The sequence below is a fragment of the Heterocephalus glaber genome, unplaced genomic scaffold (assembly GCF_053883595.1).
Source record: "Heterocephalus glaber isolate CG9 unplaced genomic scaffold, H.glaber_assembly_v1.0 deba00000901, whole genome shotgun sequence".
NCBI lineage: Eukaryota > Metazoa > Chordata > Mammalia > Rodentia > Bathyergidae > Heterocephalus > Heterocephalus glaber.
This window is the reverse complement of record NW_028258171.1, coordinates 3760963-3781479: the sequence shown is the minus strand read 5'-3', so window position 1 is coordinate 3781479 and position 20517 is coordinate 3760963. Positions and strand designations below refer to the sequence as shown.

The following is a 20517-nucleotide window of genomic DNA, read 5'->3' as shown; positions in this document are numbered from 1 at the left end:
GTATTTTCACTCTGATTATTATTTCTTTTGCTGTGCAGAAACATTTTGATATAAATATATTTGTTTATTTATTAATTTATTTTGTATATGCTTTGGGTTCTTAGTCAAAAACTTATTTCCCATATGAAAGTCTTAGAGCATTTTCTTTTTGTTTTCTTCCAGAAGTTTTAAAATTTTAGACATTATAGTATTTTTAACTCTTTAATCAATTTTGGGTTGATATTTATATATGGTGAGATATAAGGGACAAATTTAGTTGTCTTAATGGTATACACAGTCTCCAAGCATCAGAGGCTACCCTTTTCACCATGTGGATTCTTGGCAGCTTTTTAAAAAAATCAGCTGGGTGTAAATGTGTGGCTTAATTCTGGACTTTCTAGTTATTGGTTTGTTCTACATGTCTCTTTTTATAACAGCACCATGATGTTGGATTACAACAAATTTATACTTTGAAATCAGGCTGATACTTTTAGTTTTGCTCATTTTATTGAAGATTGTTTTAGCTATTTGGTGTTTTTCAGTGGCTCATTATTTTTAGAATAGTTTTCCTATTTCTGTGAAAAAATGACATCTGAAAGACTAATAATAAGATAGGAGATTGAGTAAGTTATAAAAAGTCTTCCATCAAAGAAAAGCTCAGGATCATAGCTGAATATATATGGAGAGACTTCATATATATATTATGAATACAAATTTTCACATGTACATTTGTACATTTTTATCTGCAGGTAGATGCCCAAATACATGTATGTGTGCATACATAGTTTGCATTTAGATTGTAGTGTCCACACACTGCTCACACACATACACTCTTCACGGTATTGGTGGCTTTAGGTCTTGGACAGAGAAGGTGAGTGATAACCAATAAAAAGCTTGTTATGCCAGAAATTAGGTACTCAAAAATGATTGGAATATGTTGAAAGGATAACATTAGATCTAAGGGACTCCTTTGGCAAATTCACAAACAATTATATGATCAAAATTAGCAAATATTGTATTTGATTACATATTATGGAATCATTTTCATGATACTGATTTAACTAAGTAAATAAGCAAGTGAATACACACAAACTTTTTTGAAAAGAATATCAATTAATGTAGAATTGTTAATAGATTTAGAAAATAATTAATGTTGACTCAAGTTTTGGTGAGTGAAGATTTGATGATACAGTTATCTAAGCAGTTTTTAAAGTATCTGCAAAATATTCATTTATTAAATGGAAAAGGAAAACTAGTAAATTTATAATAGAGACATCTGATGAAATCATGAGTTTTGACTGATGCATCCAATTCCAATAGAACAATAGAAAATTCAGTCTTGCTTCAGTTCTTTGGTTATCTATAATTTCCTTTCTCTCTCTCTCTTTTTTTTTTTTTTGGTACCAGGGATCAAACTCAGGACCTTGTGCTTGCAAGGCAGGCGCAGTGCCACTGAGCTAAATCTCTGGTCCCTATAATATCCTTTCTCCACAGGGGAAATTTCCATCCTTTTATATCCTCTTCTTATGACTAGAACATACACAGTATTATCTCAGAATTACTAATGCATATCATGGCAAAGAAGATACCTACTGTGCTCGGCAGGATAAAGGTCCCTTTCACACACTACCCTCAGCATGAGTGAATTTATGGCATTTTCATGGTTTCTGAGGTGAGAGATAATGAAAACTACATTAACCAAGTGCTTAAATTTTATAAAAGAAAAACCAAACAAGTGCTGGTACATGAATATATTAGTTTTGCTATGCTATTTTTGTGTTTAAAACTTTATCAAAGTAAAAGCTTTTTAAAAAACAGAGCACACTCCCTTACTCTTTCACTATTTTCAGGTTTGTGCAGCTGTAAACCTGGTATATCCTGGGCCAGGGATTTAGCTCAGTGGTTCTGCTGCCTGCCTCACAAGCACAAGGACCCGAGTTTGAGCTCTGGCACCAAAAAACCCAAAAAACCCTGGTATATCCTACAACCGTCACATAGACAGGAACGCCGCAGCCAGCATGGCAGAGTTGAAGTAGGAGAAAAACAAGAGACTGAAGGATAAACATGTTTAAGACTTGACTTTACAAAATTTGGAATTACACAACTGATTTTTCTATATGACATAACACATTTTCTTGTGTTTAAGCCTTTTTAAACTGTATTTTCATTTATTGTTGCTGAACACACAAAAAACAAAATTATGCACAACAGAAGCCTTGTCATTGTTATAATAAGCCACTTTAATAATGTATACTGAAAAATTCTCTGAGAGGAAATCTTTTACTAGTAAAAATGTTTCAGTGCTCCTCTCACTGATGGATTTCAATCTATTTAAATATTACATCCTAACAGCTAGTTTTCTCAGTTGGGTTAATTTATTAGCCAAATTATCTTTCAAAGCAAATTTTCCATCTAAGCATTTGTCTGGACAATCAACCTGCAAGCAAGGCCCTTTTACCCAATACCCTTTATCCAATCTGTAACGGTAATATTTTGTGATGGTCAAGACTGATTCTGAAACAATTTTTATAGTATTGAATATTGACATGTTATCTGAGACTGTATAAGACATTTTACAGCCTATGTTGATCAGTCATTAATTTTTAATTGATGAGTCAACTATACAAATTATTAAGCTAGTGAAGTGTTTTAGACCTGCTTCATATATTAGTTACATATTTTACTTTTTAAAAAGTATTTGTTATAATTTAATGTCTCTCTGAGTCTTTCTCCCTCTTCTGAATTCAAATATACAATGAATTCATAGAAAACTTGGAAGCACATTATGTGGTAACATGTCTGTAAGGAACTGCCATCAAAAAGGTGATTGTTCACTAGCAGTTATTATTACTTGATATCACATTTTTTTGAAATTATGAATGCTTAAGTTATCTAACCAATTCACTTTAGATTTCAACCATTTTCTCTTGTTGTTCATTTGTCCCCTTTGTGTCACACTCAAAAGTAAATAATCCATGTTGGTTTGTTAAGCTTGTGATTTTTAGCAATGATATAGATGGCCAAGAGAAAAAATTAATAAAAAGTCTGATTTTGGTTTGACAATGTATCACAATCAAGGCTAATAGTTGGCTCTGATATTTTCCTTTAATGATAATTGTGCACCTTCCTTAATGCTCTCATTATAAGAAGGGTATACAATTACAATTCTCTTATTATCACCTAAATAGGATCCAATGATGTTTTTTATTTTTAAAAAAAGTTATATTGATGTATATTGCTCCTGACCTACAAGCCCACTGCTACTTAGGTATGAACTACCATAGTGATATCAGCATTTCTGCAAACAACTTTAGTCATATCAACATTTCTGCAATCATATTTTAGTCTTGTGCAAATTTCAAGTTTAAGTTTTCTCCAAATTCTGTACTGCAATTATGGAAATTTTGTCACTGATGATTTTTTAATTTTACTTTTATGGAAATGATATTTTACCCTTTTCTAAATTTTATGTTACACTTGCTGTCAGCTATTCTTTATGTCATCTACAGTTCGATGTTCTTTATGTTTTCTTCTGGGTCTTTCTCACACTTTAGCTCATCTTCAATTTATGTTCTCCATTTGAATTTAAATTTTGTAGCTAAAACATTTTTTTTAGCTTGATGATAAATCATGTATCAAATATTAGTATGCTTTAAAAATTATTTGTAGTCCAGAAAATGAAATGTTGTTTATCACTCTATTCATGGTTCACTCTTCTCTCTTCATGTGATCTAATTTCTTTCAATGTCTTTTTTTCTGAAATAAAAAGAAGCAAAATTTTCAGCCACACAGCTAAGCACTTGATTTCCCAAACCAGGATTTTCGGCTTCCTCTGAACACATATTAATGAAGGGCTTTGGAGTAAAGTAGTAGCATTTTCTGTAGTCTCCTCCATTTCCACATGAAAGGATTCAGTAATGGTTTATAATTTAATCCTTTTTTTCTTTTGCTTGTTATCTTTCAAGTTCTGACACAATTTAGTCATATTTATACCAACTGTTTCTAAAAGTAATATCCTTATCACCTTTCTTTAGAAAATTATTTACTAGTCTTAAAGCACTAATAAATCACTTGAGACCTACTAAGTAGACCTACTAAGTATCAATGGGGAAATACTTCAAAATCAAATCTTCATAGTCATTCATGATTTCCCTTTCATTGAGCCTGTCCCAGTCAGCAGTCATTGTGATTTATGTTTCTGGCTCTGCAAGTGAAGGCAAATTTATAACAAGTTATAGCAATTATATTATAAGATGAAATGACATTTATTCCAGAAACTAGACATGTTTAAATTCTTGAATATAACTCATAGAACTATATTGGTGTGTATGTCACCATAAAAAATAACAGAAATGTTTATGTGTTCATCAACATATTTCATGAACTATGCCCAAGCCTGTGGATAGACTAGTTGTAATTCTTTTTATAGTGGTTTGAAATTAATTGAAAAGTACGAAATTCATTTTAAATGCATTAAATTTAACACTATCCCTATCAACTGAAAATTAAATTATCTAAATTTCTACAAGAAAGAAGGAATATATTGTAATTTAAAAAAAATGTTATCATTAAGTCTAAAAGTCACATTTTGTGACATTTAAAATGTGACATTTAAAACTTATCTTGCTCTACCATCCTAACAATAGATGCGAGAAAAATACATTCACAGCTTAGAAATAATTCATTTCACATAATCCTTAAAGGTCTGCCTCATACATTTCTGAGTGTAGTTTAGTGTTCCATAGTGTAATATTAACCAAGCATCTTTCTCAATAGATGTTATGTCTAAAAAACAAATCCTGGTATGAACTTTTTGTGTAATCAAAATTTTGATTTGGTGACTTTATCTAATACACTCTTCTTAAATTTTAATGGGTAGGTACATCACCTTCGGTTCTTGATAAAATACTTATTGTAAGTATTAAACTGGGATATTATCTGGATTTATGCATTTGTGAGAGCCTGTTGGTGATCTTAACTCTACTGCATTGCTCTGTGGACAACATATTGCTTAGTATTAATTTCATAGATAGTAGCTAAAATCAAGAAGAGAACAAGCAAACTTTTAGAAAGTGGCTATCTCGATAATTTGATTTAATGCATTTACAAAGTTCCTGAAGATGGTCTTCTCATAAATTAATATAGCAATTTTTATTCCATTTAGAGATTGACTTATACCGGGGCACAAATTTTCACAAATTATATGACAATACTGCTATAAACATGGGTGCACATATATGGCTGTGGTATGGTTCTTTTAAATCTTTTGGGTAGATACCCAGTAGAGGAATAGCTGGGTCAAATGGACCTCTCATCCTAGTTTTTTGAGGTATCTCCATATTGATTTCCACAGTGGTTGCACCCGTCTACGTAGTCTGCACTCCCACCAACAATGGAGAAGGGTTCCTTTCTTCCCATGACCACGCCAGCATTCGTTATGGGTTGATTTCTTGATAGCAGCCATTCTTTCTGGGGTGAGGTGGAATCTCAGTGTTGTTTTCATCTACATCTCTCGAATGACCAGTGATGTTGAACATTTTTTCATATATTTATTTCCTGATTTTACTTCTTTGTCTGAGAAATGTCTTTTCATTTCCAGATGCCCATTTTTGAATTGGGTCTTTAAATTGGGGTTTTTTTAAATATAATTTTTATATTTTAACCAAGATACATCATGTAAAGATACAAGCTCCCAATGATGAATATAACTGTATTGTATACCTAAAATGTACCAATAAGCTTAGTGGGAAAAAAAGTAGGACAATACAAAAAATACAATGTTAAATATTTTAAAATATTACAAATCAAAAAGCAAGACAAGACTAGGGTTAACCACTTTCTTATCAGAATAGATTATGTACTACCTATAAGAATATATGCTTTGTTCTTAACAAAAAATCTTTAAGGTCAATTATTATTATTTAAAGAAGAAGAAAAGAAAATTTCATTAAATATTTAAGAATAAAATAAAATGTAATAATAATAGTGAAAACATAATATTATGAGGATATGGATTCTTTTACTTTTTCTTTTTTTGTGTTGGTATTGAACACAGGGCCTCTTTCTAGCTGAGCCTGCACTCTGAATTAAGATAAATCTCCAGATTCTAAAAATCTTTTAAAATATATCACTTAACAGCAACCAAAAGGAAATAATTTTGAATTAATTATATGAACATAAATAGCAACAATAGATATTTGTAGAACAAAGACCATTAGTAAAAGTGAAAAGATAAATGATTAACATAAAAATAATACTGCAATCCTGGCATGGGATTGCACACCTGTAATCCCAGCACTTGGGAGGCTGAGGCAGGAGGATTGCTGGGAATTCGAAGCCAGTCTGGCCTACATAGTGAACTCAATGACAGCCTGAACTACAGAGCAAGACCCTGTCTCAATAAACATGAATAATATTGCAAAGACTTCATATTGTTAGAAATAAAATATGTTTAGATGGTAATAAGAAATAAATATTTTGAAAGTAAAAATCTAATTGAGGAAAGTATTTATAGTCAATAAAAACTGGAAAATTATTCAGAATTACTTCCAAGTATGTACAATATCAAGAAATAATAAACTAGAAGTCTATCAATAGTCCAGTGATTGAAAATACAGAAATACAGAACTTATTGCTTTCTTCAATATTAAAAAGTTGCAACTCATACTGTCTCTGAATGGAAGTATATTTTCAAAACAATATTTGGACTATGTATATTGGAATCCACTTTATATATTGATTCACATTCACTTATCTTGTTATGTTACCCAAACCTCTGTCCAGTTCCACGCACATGGGTCACATGATCACTGATCACAGAACCCAGATAGCTGGAATGGACAGGGCTTACCCGTGGAGACTCTGGACTTCATTGTACTACATCATCCATGTAACCCAACCCTGTGTCTGGAATGAATCCCTCCTAGGTGGTGACTCTGATCACTGAAAAGTGGGGTTAGGATAGAGATCATGATTAAGTGGCTCCCTTTTTCACTATCTCTGAACTCTCAAGATGTTGTTAGAAATTAGGTTTCCCAAACAGGCTTTTTGAATACATTGGGTAAGAGAAAGTGATTAGACATGATTTGGTTTTGTTTGGACAGCTAGGTAATGCACACCCGTCAATTTTTTTCTTCTCTGACTCTTCATGTATCCTCCATCTCTCTCTCTCTCTCTCTCTCTCTCTCTCTCTCTCTCTCTCTCTCTCTCTCTCTCTCTCTCTCTTTCATTCTTGTTTCTTTGGTTGGTATTGAATTCCCCAATAAACCTTCAACTTTGTTTATTTTTTTTTAGAGAATTAGAAGTTTATTTTGGGTCAGGTTTCAGTCAACAAACCTTCAATTCTAAGTTCTATTTATAATAATGTAGTCAGGACAAGAGCTGAATCTAGATGAGATAAATATAATTTTATGTAGCTGTAATGACCATTCAAATAGTATTTATTGATCAGATCATATTATAGCAGCTTTAAACTAGATACTTTTATCTGTGGTTTTGTCTCCTTAATCTACCAAATAATTATGACTCAGATAGTTATTTGCAGATATGAAAATTGAGGCAAAGAGTGATTATATCTTTTAAAGTCAAGTAGCTACTAAATGATGGACTTAGAAACTTTGTTTTCAAGTGCAATACTTTTTACTTTAATGTAGTACAAGTAGATACTAATAAAGAAAATATGAAAGAATTCTTCTATGAAAAAATAAAACAAATTTTCATAACAAAAAAGTTAGAGAATAACAATAGTTAATACACTGTATCATGATTTTAAGAGAATGGCCAAAATGGTACCCAAATGCATTTTTAAGCCGTGTGATATTAGTTAACATTTTAGGTAGAAATATTTAGATGTCTATTTTTTTTCTGCAAAAATAATCCCTTTTCCCTTCTTTTCCTTCCCCTCCACCTCTTGTTCCACTTTCCATTTGAAAAAGATAACCTTACTTCCTATTATCTATCTTTCCTTTTTTTCCCTTAAATTCTTTTATTGGAGGGGGTGAAGAGAGGACAGGGAATGGGGAAAAATATCTACCTTTCTTTCAATCTTTATTTATACTTTGTATTTCTCATGAGTGAATCCATGGGATATTAAATCTTATATGTCTGAAATAAAACTTTTGCAAATGAGAAGGAGAAGAAGAGTTTGAGGAAACAGGGAGGGATAGGAGGTGAAGGGAACAAAAGAGTAAGAATTAAGATGTGTTGTGTACATGGACAAACTCACAATAAATATAATCATTATGTACTGCAAATATGTGCTAATAAATAAGTAAAAATTAAGCTATATCAAATGTTACTATATTGGTGCAGTATCTTTAGATTTGTTGTCTAGTGAAATAAAATGTTATAGATGCATAAAGTCCCTGGTTAGCCTCTTCTCTCCATCTATTTTCCTTAGAATTAGTTAATTAGTTTAAATGTATTGTAATTATCATATTATTGAATGATAAGAGTTCTATAAAATGATCTGGTGTTTGTATTAGATAACTTGATAGAGTTTTAACCATACTACTTCAATTTATTTTTTCCAAAGTATTAGATATTTAGATATTTTTCAAAGTTCTTTGTGAATAGCTCTATTTAGTATTTTAATTTTGTTTTTTATAGGTGATCAGATATTTTCTCACAGTGAAACTACCTATGTATCTAAAAGTCCAGTCAGGAAATAGTGTTTAGAAACTAAGAGCACTTTCTATTGCCTATAAACTAGTCTTCCTCTCTCTTCCCCAAATCTTACCTGGCTTCTAACTTCATAGATTAAATAGGATTTAAATTTTAATATGTTTACAGAACCATAGAGTTCAATGCTGTTTTATAAAGGGCTTCCTTTCTCCACCATGGTTTGTGAAATGCAACTCTCCTGCATCTACTTCCGCAGTTCTCACATTAGATGAGGTGGAGGAGAACATTTATCACCCACATCACATCCCATTACATAAATATGTCAAATTATTTTTCAAATCACACTGTTCATTGATATTCGTGTTGTTTCCTAGATGGATTATGAACAATGTTAAAAGAATATGTTTACACATATTTTTAATCCCTTGTTAATGAAATTAGCAGCAACAAGGTACTTACAGACTGATAGTACTGTTTTAAGGCTCACATACATTGTCATTTTCAATGAAATTGTCAAATACTAGCAATTTCCTCAAATAATAGCATATAGTAAGTTATTTACACAGCTTTACTATATAAAATGTCCTCTTTCCTTGCATTCTTGCCAACACTTGCTTTCCCCAGAAGTTTTCACTTTACTCATTCCTGTATTTGTATTTTCATGTTATTATGATAATTAATTGTTAATGAGGTGGACAAAGTATCTCCTTGTGAAAATGTTACAATTAGCCTAATAAGTACTAGGAAAATGGACATCACCTGCCATGATCTACATTATAAAATGAAAATATTATTTACAATTTTTTCTTTCTAAAGCTGCTTAACTTGTATCTAATTGAGCCTTAAAAGCTACCAGTTTATAAGAAATAATCATTAACATTATTTAAATATTACAAGTAAAGCACATATAAAGTACAAGTATATAGAACAAGTAAAACAACATATAAAGATTTAATTAGATAAATCCGTAATGTAAAACACAAATGTTCCACTGATCTATTTTCCCTCAAAGAAATTATTTGGTGAAAGGGATAAAGGTGATAGAATTGCTGTGAATTAAAAAAGAGACCAAGGAGATATACAATAACAAAAAAAAATTGAAATTGTTTTGATCTTATAAAGCAACAATTGAAAACAAATTGCTTTTGGTTTGTAAGGATGCATTAGGAAAATTTAAATATGGAGAGGATTTCAATATTGAGAATTATTTTTCATATACCCACATATGGAAACTGCATGCACATCTATGAATGTTGACCATAAAAATTGTTGAACTTTTAAATTTGAATTTTCTTAAAGAGACATTGAAATCTATTTTATCTTTTTCATCTTCTGGAATTTCTTGACTTATCTCCATTTTTCTCATTGATCATTTATGAATTCTATATTCTGTAATTTTGTGTGTCTTATTATGTTTATTCTAGATTCTCAGTAGTTTATTGAGCTCTATGTTCCATTTCACTCATCATCAATTCTTAATCACTTCATTGCTTTTTTGTAAAATTTTGTAGAAATTTTATTTGATTGTTTTTTCTGATAAGTTTGTACCTCTTAAGGGATAGATATTGAGCTTTGTTCAATTTCCATTCTATCATGATATTACTTTCCCGTGTACAGTACGACTTTTTATGAACACCAAATCTGTTTCATTATTTTAAATCCTTAGTGTTTTAATCCTATTATACTGATTAAAGTGAAATGTATGCCTTTTTGGGGTTTTTTTTGTTTTGTTTTGTTTTGTTTTTGAAGAATGACCAAAATCAAATCTTTACTTTTTTAACTGTATAAATGTGATCCAAATATGTCCATCACTAGTTTTTCCAAAAGAAACATGCTATAAATAAGCAAACTACATCTGCTCACTCATGTGTATGGACTCCCTAGATGTCTCGTCTCACTGGGCTTAATTACAGACCACTCACAGCAATAGATTTTTAGTATAAAGTGTAGCATGATGTTAAGCCATTTTAGCTTCTGCACATACACGCTGCACTTCTGGCTGATAATGAAGAACAATTTGCAGCGTTACACTGTTAGCTAGGTCGCATCCTTCCTTTTAAATGGCATCGATGTCAATGTCGTCATCCTTGTTGTCAGACTTCACAGTTTCAACTTTCGGTACACTGACAGTCTTTGAATAAACCACCTCAATGTTCTCATCTTCATCATCTTCCTCACCACCAGAAGATTATTCCTCTGCCTCCTTCAACCATTTTATAAATGGCTCCGCTTTGACATGAATCTCTTTTGCAAGTTTTTTTGAAATGTGCTTCTTAGAGGCCTTTTCTGACCAGCTGATGATGACTTCCTCTTCCAAAAGGTCTGCATCGTACATCTCCATTAAGATATGCGGGATCATGGAGAGGAGCTGAGCTTGATGCATCACCACTACACATTCCAGACCGTGAAGAAGATGCCACTGAGCTTTTTTGTTGTGACAGAATCGGAGGAAATGGCGCCTGTATTTCTTAATTTGTTCTCTAATCTTCTCATTAAAAAGAACTTCAGTCAGAACAAGAGGGCTCATGGCTTTTACATCTAGTCTTTCTGCTTCAGCAATAATTTCTTTGTCAGATGAGTCAATAATGCCCTCTTCTTTCTTTTTCTTAACAAAATCAAAGAGGATATTCACACGGTCTTCTACAGTTCTTTCCAAATCACCACTGAGTGTCAGGACTTTTGCATGGTCACTGATTTCATCCATTCTGTGCCGCTGAGCTTCCTCGGTTGTACCCCTCCCCCATTCTTCATCTTCCTCCTCTTCCACAGCATGTGGGGGAGGACTGATTTCGTTTGGGGGTGGTGGGGGAGGTGTCTCACTGCTGGATACAGAGCCATTTTCCTTGTCTTTGCCCTTTCTGTTTTTCTTTTCCTTTTCTTTCTTTCCTGTACCACTGTCATTATTCTCAGGTGGGTTTTTGAGAATGAATGTGCAGAGTTTAGGATGTGTGTCAAGCATGCCTTGATAGCCACAGGCTTTACAAGAATTACCTATTGTTTGCTTCTTTGGATTCACATGCAGATCTGTTTCAGGATTCTCACACTCCGGACAGAGAACAAATTTTTTAATGAATGCATCCAACATGTCTTGCAGCTTTTTCGCCTCATGAGATCCACTGACAATGTAATGGTCATTCTTTACATCAAACTGGGTCTGTGCTCCCAGCCCACAACCAAAGTATTTGGTGGGATACGTTGGAGGTCGATTAAGCGCCTTTGCAACGTCCACCGTCTTGACTATAACTGCCTTGATTCCATTTCCTTTGCCCTTAACCTTGTTAATCAGACGAGGCATCTTGTAGAGACAGAACTGGTCTGAAACGCTGCGGTTGACTTTGACAGACATTTTGGCTTATTAGTGACTTTATCAATAAGATGAAGAGATCTTTGATTGCAACTTTTTGGTATCTTCTGTCTGGAGAAGAAGGGATGACATAAACGACAGCAAGAGTTCTCGGTTTCAGACATGAAAAAATTTTCGCCACTGAGGCTGTAAGCTCAGTATAAGCTTGTATGCTGTGTTTCCCCAATACAGGTACCAAAGGCTGTGCAACAGCTCGTTTTCCTCAAATAAAGACATTAACCCAATGCGGGTGGCCCTGGACTGGGAGGAAGAGGCGCTGGAAACTGGGTCCTGAGCGGCGGGGCGGGCAGTGAGCAGAGGGGTGGCTGGGCAGCGGGAGGGGCTGTCTCAGTGACATTCGCTTCCACACCGGCAGCGCCGAGCCTGGCCATCTCTGCAATGTTCTCGCTCTGACTATGTATGCTTTTTTGGAAGGAATGATTTCATAGAAATTTCTGAGGAATTCAGAATGTGAGTAACAATACATTTTTTAAATTTAATTTTATTGGTACATTTTAGGTATACAATATAATGACATTCATCATTGGAAATTTGCACCTTTAAATAATCAATCTTGGTTCTTATTTTCCCCCCTTCCCCTGCCCTCTCTTCAACCCCTCCATCCCTCCCTATTTACAAAGACTTTGTTTCTGTTTTTTCTTTTTCTCATATTAATTCCATTCCCGTCTTTCCTTTCCCCTACCCCTCCCACTTCCCCTTCCCCTTTGCCCCTTTGCTTCCTATTTCACATTATCTATTATACCTTTTAGTCCTTATTTACACTTTCAGTTTTCACACTAGAGAAACTATTTGGAATTTACCCATGTGTGTCCTATTTATTTCACTTAAGAGTATGGCCTCAGTGTGCACCCATTTAGCTATAAATGTCTCTAATTTCTCATTTTTATGGATGAGTAGTATTCCATTTTATTTTTTAAAAAACCAACATCTTCTTTATCTTATCTCCACTTGATGGCCAATTGGGTGGCTTCCAAGGTTTAGCTATTGGAAATTGTCCTCCTCAGAACATGGGTGTACGTACATTGCTGTGGTATGACTTTTAATTCTTTTGGGACAATATCCAGCAGGGGAATAGCTAGGTCAAATGGGACTTCCAGTCCTAGTTCTTTGAGGTATCTCCATACAGATTTCCACAGTGGTTGCACCAGTCTACACTCCCACCAGCAGGGGAGCAGGGTTCCTTTCTCCTCACAGCCCCGCCAGCATTTGTTATTGGTTGATTTCTTGAAAGCAGCCATTCTTTCTGGGGTGAGGTGGAATCTCAGTGTTGTTTTCATTTGCATCTCTCAAATGACCAATGATGTTGAACATTTTTTCATACATTTATTTGCTTTTTCTACTTTGTCTGAGAAATGTCTGTTCATTTCAGATACCATTTTTGGATTGGGTTAAATTTAGGAGGTCTGACTTTTTTTAAGTTCTTTATAGATTCGAGATAGCAGACCTTTGTCTGAGCAACTTCTGGTGAGAATTTTTTCCCACATTGTGGGTTGTCTCTTCACAGTGCTGGTGGTTTCTCTTGCTGTGCAGAAGCTTTTTAATAAGAAGAGGTTCCACTTGTTGATTCTTTGTGCTAGTTCATGGACAACTGAGGTTTTGTTCATAAAATCTTTTCCTACACCAATGTTTTCAAGAGTTCTACCTAATCTCTGTTCCGGCTGGTTCAGCACTTCTGTTTTAATATTTAGATCTTAGATCCATTTTGATTTTAATTTAGTGTATGGTGAGAGATATGGGTCTAGTTTTAATCTTTGACAAGTTGAAACCCAATTTTTCCAGCACCATTGCATTAAAGAGGATATCTTTCCTCCAGAGAGGGTGTTTGGCTCCGTTATCAAATATGAGGTGACTGAGTGTGTCTGGAGTTGTTTCTGCATCTTCTAATCGGTTCCCCTGGTCTTCTGGTCTATTTCTTTGACAGGACCATGCTGTTTTTATCACAGTAGGTTTGTAGTATAGTTTCAAGTCAGGAATTGTGATAATCCCTACTTTGTCTTTGTTGCCTAGAATTCCTTTTGCTGTTCTAGGTCTCTTCTTTTTCCAAATTAATTTTTGGATTGTTTTCTCAAGGTCCATGAAATATGCTGCTGGAATTTCAATTGGGATTGCATTGAATATACATAGCAGTTTTGGAAGTATGGCCATTTTCACTATGTTGATTCTTCCTACACAGGAGCAAGGGATGTCTTTCCATTTTCTGGTATCATCTTCAATCTCTCTTTTCAGAGTAATATAGTTTTCAGAGAAGAGGTCTTTGATTTCTTTTGTTGGGTTGATTCCTCCTGGGTATTTCAGTTTTTTGGATGCTATTATGAAAGGAATTGTTTGCCCTATTTCTCTCTCAGTGAGTCTGTTGTTTGTGTAGAGGAAAGCTATTGATTTTTGTGTGTTAACCTTATGTCCAGCTACTCTACTGAATTTGGTTAAGTCTAGAAGACTTTTGGCGCCATTCTTGGGGTCTTCTATAAAGAGTATCATGTCATCTGCAAATAATGACAATTTGACTTCTTCATTTCCTATCTTTTTTCCTTTTATTTCTTTCTCTTGTCTAATTGGGGTGGCTAATGTTTACAAAACTGTATTGAACAGCAGTGGTGATAGTGGACATTCTTGTCTTATTCCTGATTTTGTTGTGAAGGATTTCAGTTTTTAACCATTTATTGTGATATTGGCTATTGGTTATTCATAGACTTCTTTTATCAGATTGAGTTAGAGATTGTCTATTTCAATTTTTTGTAGTGTTTTTATCATAAATGCTTGTTGGATTTTGTCAAATGCTTTTTCTGCATCTATTGAGATGATCATATGGTTTTTGTCCTTGGCTCTATTGATATAGTGTATTACATTTATTGATTTGCATATGTTGAACCATCTCTACATCCCTGGGATGAATCCCACTTGGTCATGGTGTATGATCTTCCTGATGATCTTCTGCATTCTATTTGCCAGTGTCTTACTAAGGATTTTTGCATCTGTGTTCATTAGTAAGATTGGCCTATAGTTCTCTTTTTTGGCTGGATCTTTCTCTGCTTTGGGGATCAAGGTGATGCTTGCTTCCAGGAATGAATTTGGGAGTATTGCTTCTCTTTCAATTTCATTGAAGAGTTTAAACAGCAGTGGCAGTAGTTCCTCTCTAAATGCCTTGTAGAATTCAGCAGGAAAGCCATCAGGACTCGGGCTTTTCTTAGTTGTTAAGTTTTTAATTATGTTTTCATCTTTGTTGATTGATATTGAGTTGATTAGAATTTTTAGGTGTTCTTTGTTCAACATGGGTAATTCATACTTATCTACAAATCTGTCCATTTCTTCTGTGTTTTCTGTTAATGGCATATAGGTTCTCTAAGTAAGTATTGATGAGCCTCTGGATTTCTGCTGGTTCTCTTGTAATTTCATCCTTTTCATTCCTAATTCCATGCATTTTGGCCTTTTCTTTCCTTTTTCTGATAAAATTTGCTAAGGATTTGTCAATTTTGTTTATTCTTTCAAAGAACCAACTCTTGGCTTCATTGATTTTTTGTATCATTCTCTTAGTCTCCATTGCATTAATTTCTGCTCTGATCTTCATAATTTCCTCCTTTGTATGAGCTTTGGGTTTGTCTTGCCCTTCTTTTTCTAGAAGCTTGAGTTTTAGCATCAGGTTGTTTAATTGGGCTCATTCTGTTTTCCTAATATGAGTATTGACTGCTATGAATTTCCTTTGTAAGACTGCTTTCATTGTGTCCTATAGATTCTGATATGCTGTATTGTCATTATAATTTAATTGAAGGAACTGTATGATTTCTTCTTTGGTTTCCTTTGTGACCCATTGGTTATTCAGAAGTATGCAATTCAATTTTCATGTGTATATGAAATTCTTGCAGTTTCTTTTGTTATTGGTCTCCAATTTCATCGCACTATGGTCTGATAATATACAGGGGATAACTTCAATTCCTTTGCACTTACTTAAACATGTTCTACAAGCAAGTATGTAGTCTATTTTTGAGAATGAAAATGTGCAGCTGAAAAGAATGTGTATTCTGATTTTGTGGGATGGAACACTCTGTAAACATCTGTTAAGTTCATTTGTTCAAGAGTTTGATTGACTTCTAGTATCTCTTTGCTTATTTTTTTCTAGTTGATCTATCTATTTGTGATAGTCAGGTATTGAGGTCCCCCACTACTATTAGTACTCACTTGATTTTTCATGTCCGTTTCTATTTGATTTATATAGTGGGTGCACTAGTGTTTGGTGCATATATGTTTATGATTGTCATCTCTTCCTCTTGGATTGTTCCCTTTACAAGGATATAGTGTCCTCCTTTGTCACTCTTAATCAGTGTTGGTTTGAAATCCACTTGATCTGCAAAGAGGATAGCTACTCCTTTTTTTCGGGTTCCTTTCACATGGAATATTGTTTTCCACCCTTTAACTTTCAGTTATGAGTTTCTTTTTGAATTAAGTGTGTTCCTTGTATGCAGCATATTGTTGGATCTTGTTTCTTGACCCATTATGCCAGTCTGTTTCTTTCGATTGGTGAATTGAGACCATTAACATTGATGGTTATAACTGATACATATTGACTTATCCTGTCATTAGTTTTTTTCTTTTTGTTGGATTCTCCCCCTTTTCACTTAATTTCTTGTAGTGCCTGATGGGTTCATTCTGCCTGCCTTCCTCGGGTTGTGATCTTTGTTGTCTTTTCCTAGAATATTGTCTAAAATTTTTTGGAGTGCTGGTTTGGTATTCATGAAGTTCCTAAGGTGTTCTTTATTGCAAAATTATCTTATTTCACCATCAATTTTGAAAGATAGTTTTGCTGGCTCCATCAATCTGGGTTGGAGGCTGTTTTCATTTAGGGCTTGAAATACATCACTCCAAGGTCTTCTTGTCTTGAGGTTTTGTGTTGAGAAGTCTGCTGTGATTCTGATGGGCTTTCATTTGTATGTGATTTGTTTTTTTTTCTCTAACTGCTTGTAGAACTTTGTTTTTCTGTTGAGTTTCTGAAATCTTAATTATCATATGCCTATGTGTAGATTTTTTTTTTTGATTAAGGATAGTTGGATTCCTATATGCCTCACTTATCTGTACATCAAGTTCTGTTCCCCTGTTTGGTAAGTTTTCTGCAATCACTTCTATGAACAGTTTTTTTAATCTCATCTGCACTCTCTCCTGTTTCTTCATTGACTCCAATCAGTCTTATGTTATTCTTCTTTGCATCATCTAGCAGCTGCTGGATTGATTTCTCATGGTCCTTTACAATTTAAAGGAAATTTTCCTTTTCCTGGTCACTAATTGCAATCTTATCTTCTATATCTGAAATTCTGTCCTCACATTGGCTCATTCTGCTGTGTAAACTTTCAATGGAGTTTTTAATCTCCGGGAAATCTGTTTGTATCTGTTTTATGGATTCCATTTGTTTCCTATTTTTGGATTCCATCATGTTCCTCAGCTCCTTTATTTTTTTAATCTGTGTCCTCTCTAGATTTATTAATCATGTCTTGCACTATAGGCACAATCTCTGCTGTTATCTGAGAAATTATTTCTGATTTCATCTTTTCCAGATCCTCTTTTGTTGCTTGTTCGGGGCATCCAGGTGGCTGAGTATCAGATTGTTTCATCTCATTTCCCTTTGGGGTTGCCTTAGTTGATTTGGAAGTCTGGTTTTGAGACTTGTTTACATGTCTTCTCATTTCAATGGGGTGGGAGGGGGATGTGTGCTGCTGATGCCCACAGGGTTCACGTCCTTGGCACTGGGGATTGTGGTACCATGGCACAGAAGGTTCACTCCTCTCTGCTGGGGGAAGCTCTGGTTCTTGGAACTAGGGGCTGTGGTATGGTGGGCTTTAAGGTTTAACAATAAATTAATAGTGTGAATGACACAAAGACTATAAACAAAAGTAAATCATCTTCCTGTTCAACAATGAGGACTTGAAAACTGAAATAAATAGAGACTAATAGATCTAAATTGTCTTTTGTTTTATGTTAATGTATAATTTCTGATTTGAAAACCTTCATTTAGATAAATTAAATACCTTAATGATTGGTGAGATATCCCATAGTCAAGGATTAGAAGTCTCAATATTAAGGTGTCAGTTCATAACAAAATGACTTAAAAATTTAAACAGAATCCTAGAAAAATCTTAGAAAACATTTCCATTTTATGAATAAACTGATCCAGTGATTAAAAGGAAACACAGAGAAACTATTATGTATTAACAACTCTAAAGGAAAAATAACAAGAGAACATATTCAAAATAGTACCAAGAATTACAATAAAGCTGTATTAAATTTAGGCATTGTCTTACTGTTTTAAGTAGACACAAATAGATAAAGAAAAATAATAATGGGACCAAATGTGGTGAAAAATTTTTAAAAATACAATTTCTCATATACATATATATATATATATATATATATATATATATATATATATATATATATTTGGTCAATAGATAAAGATTGAACAATTTTATAACATCATCTTTTTCCCATTTTTCAGGCAAATATCAAATATTTTCCAGATAGCAAAAAGCAGAATAGTTTGGACCAGTGGAGAGTGATAATTGGAAATGTCATTAGTCATTTTCATTTTATTCTGTTGGTCAAATTAGTCACAAAACTGGCCCAGACTCAAATATGTAGCAATAAACTTCACCACTTGATTAAATAGTACCAAAATTACAGTAGAAAAGAACAGGTGGGTTAAAAACTATTGTTAAGTCACATTTTACAAAATATAACTTGTCACATTCAAAAGCATGGCTGAATTTCAAAAATATTGTTTTCTGCTAAAGAAAGCCATCAACTGACAATATAAAAAGAAAAGTTAAAATAGGACAATTTAGACTGAAAATGAATCTAAGAACTTTTTTGTGGTGATGAGAATGTTTTATAGCATGATGGGGTGTTCAATGCAAATAATGTATTTATGAAAGCATATCTATAGTTTTACTGCATAGCACACCATTTTTTTTATTTTAGTAGCTTTTATGAGGAGATTTACTGTTAAAGAACAAACTATATTTTTTTCTTCCTGTGGCATTTCCTTCTTCCACAACCTGTAAGAGAGTTTTGTCATTGTTATTGTTAGTGAATGGCACCCCTCCTTGCTCATTGGATATTCACTAATAAGTATGAGCTTCAGAGGCTCTGAGAGCCCTTCCCATGATACAGCACATGCTCCTAACTCCCAGATGCCAGGTGTCAGGAGTGTGCACAGTGTTCCTAAGAAACTTAAGGGAGGAAATCTCTCCAACACATGGGAATGCAATTCCCACTCCTGTTAGAGAGGTGACCTCTAAATGATTGCAACCTCCATGTAGAGATGTGTAGGTTAAGAAAGGGTCAGAGGTTTGCTCTGGGTGAGGTGCCTGTAGATATACCCTGACACTTCACCTTAGGTCAGTGACAACTGCACACATGCCTTGTACCAAGATGATGAAGTATGTAAGCATGGACATTACCATGCCAGAGCTTGGATTCAGTAATTTTTGATTCATATTTTTTCATTTGGTTCTACAAATGATTTACTAAATTTATATGTGTCCTTATGTTTTCTTTTCAACAAATGTGGCTTATTTTTTCTGGGAATTTAATGAAATCTCTGTCATCCATTAACTAACCACTAGAATACCTTAGCTGAGCACTCAATTAATCAATTGTAGGCTTCAGAAGCAAAACTGTTCAAAATAAAGATTTTTTCACTCCGTACATACAGCATAATGGTGTCGTATTAATTTAGTTTTGCACTTTCTTTATCAGTGCTCCTTCTAACCATCTAATAGTTTCTGATATTTTTCATGCAGTATGGAATAAAATAAGTACAGTGAATTTTTTTGTGTTACTACAGCTGAAACAGCTATCATCGTACAAACTGATCCCATTATCTTACAACACTGAAGAATGAAATTACAAACAGAAAGGAGGTTAAAGGAGAAGTGTCTATTGAAAATATAAAAAGAGGAAAACAATAAAGCTCCTGGTTGGGAGGGGTCCTGGGTCTTAAATGGCTAAGCAGAGCTCAGGAAGTTGTTCAGTTATCCAGTGAATACCAATCACCAGGGCTCCAAGGGTTTAGTATAACCAAATCAGGTTTAAGCTTTGTAATATGAAGTCCTCTTAGCCCAGTTATCCTTTTTAGCTTTGATCTCCAAGCCTCAGTTGCTAAACACCCAGAAGGTCAGTTACACACCAGTATTGAAATGAGAGCAGCAGATTTTACTATTATAATCCTATCTGGATATGGAGCAACTGGAAATATATAAGGCATGGCAAGAGCACTATTATTTTTAATCAATCATGGTTGTCTTTTAGAACTGAAATTCCTATAAGTATTAACAAATAAGAACTATAGTTTTATAGGCAAAACCTGAAATCAATAGTAATGGGCTTTTTTTTTTTTTTTGGTACCAAGGATCAAACTCGGGTCCTTCCACTTGCGAGGCAGGCAGAGGATCAACTGAGCTAAATCCCTGGCCTCAATGGGCATTTTTGTATAACAACTTTGGTAACATTATTATACTAGAACTATTAAGTTTTTGTTATTATATCTGAAATATGTTTAAACTTTTACT

General features: G+C 33.8%; 1 pseudogene; it reads right to left on the bottom strand.

Annotated features, from left to right (window-relative positions):
* Positions 1 to 10501: 10501 nt before the first annotated feature.
* LOC101718871 (eukaryotic translation initiation factor 5 pseudogene) lies at positions 10502 to 12067 on the bottom strand (annotated as a pseudogene).
* Between the last annotated feature and the right edge of the window lie 8450 nt (positions 12068 to 20517).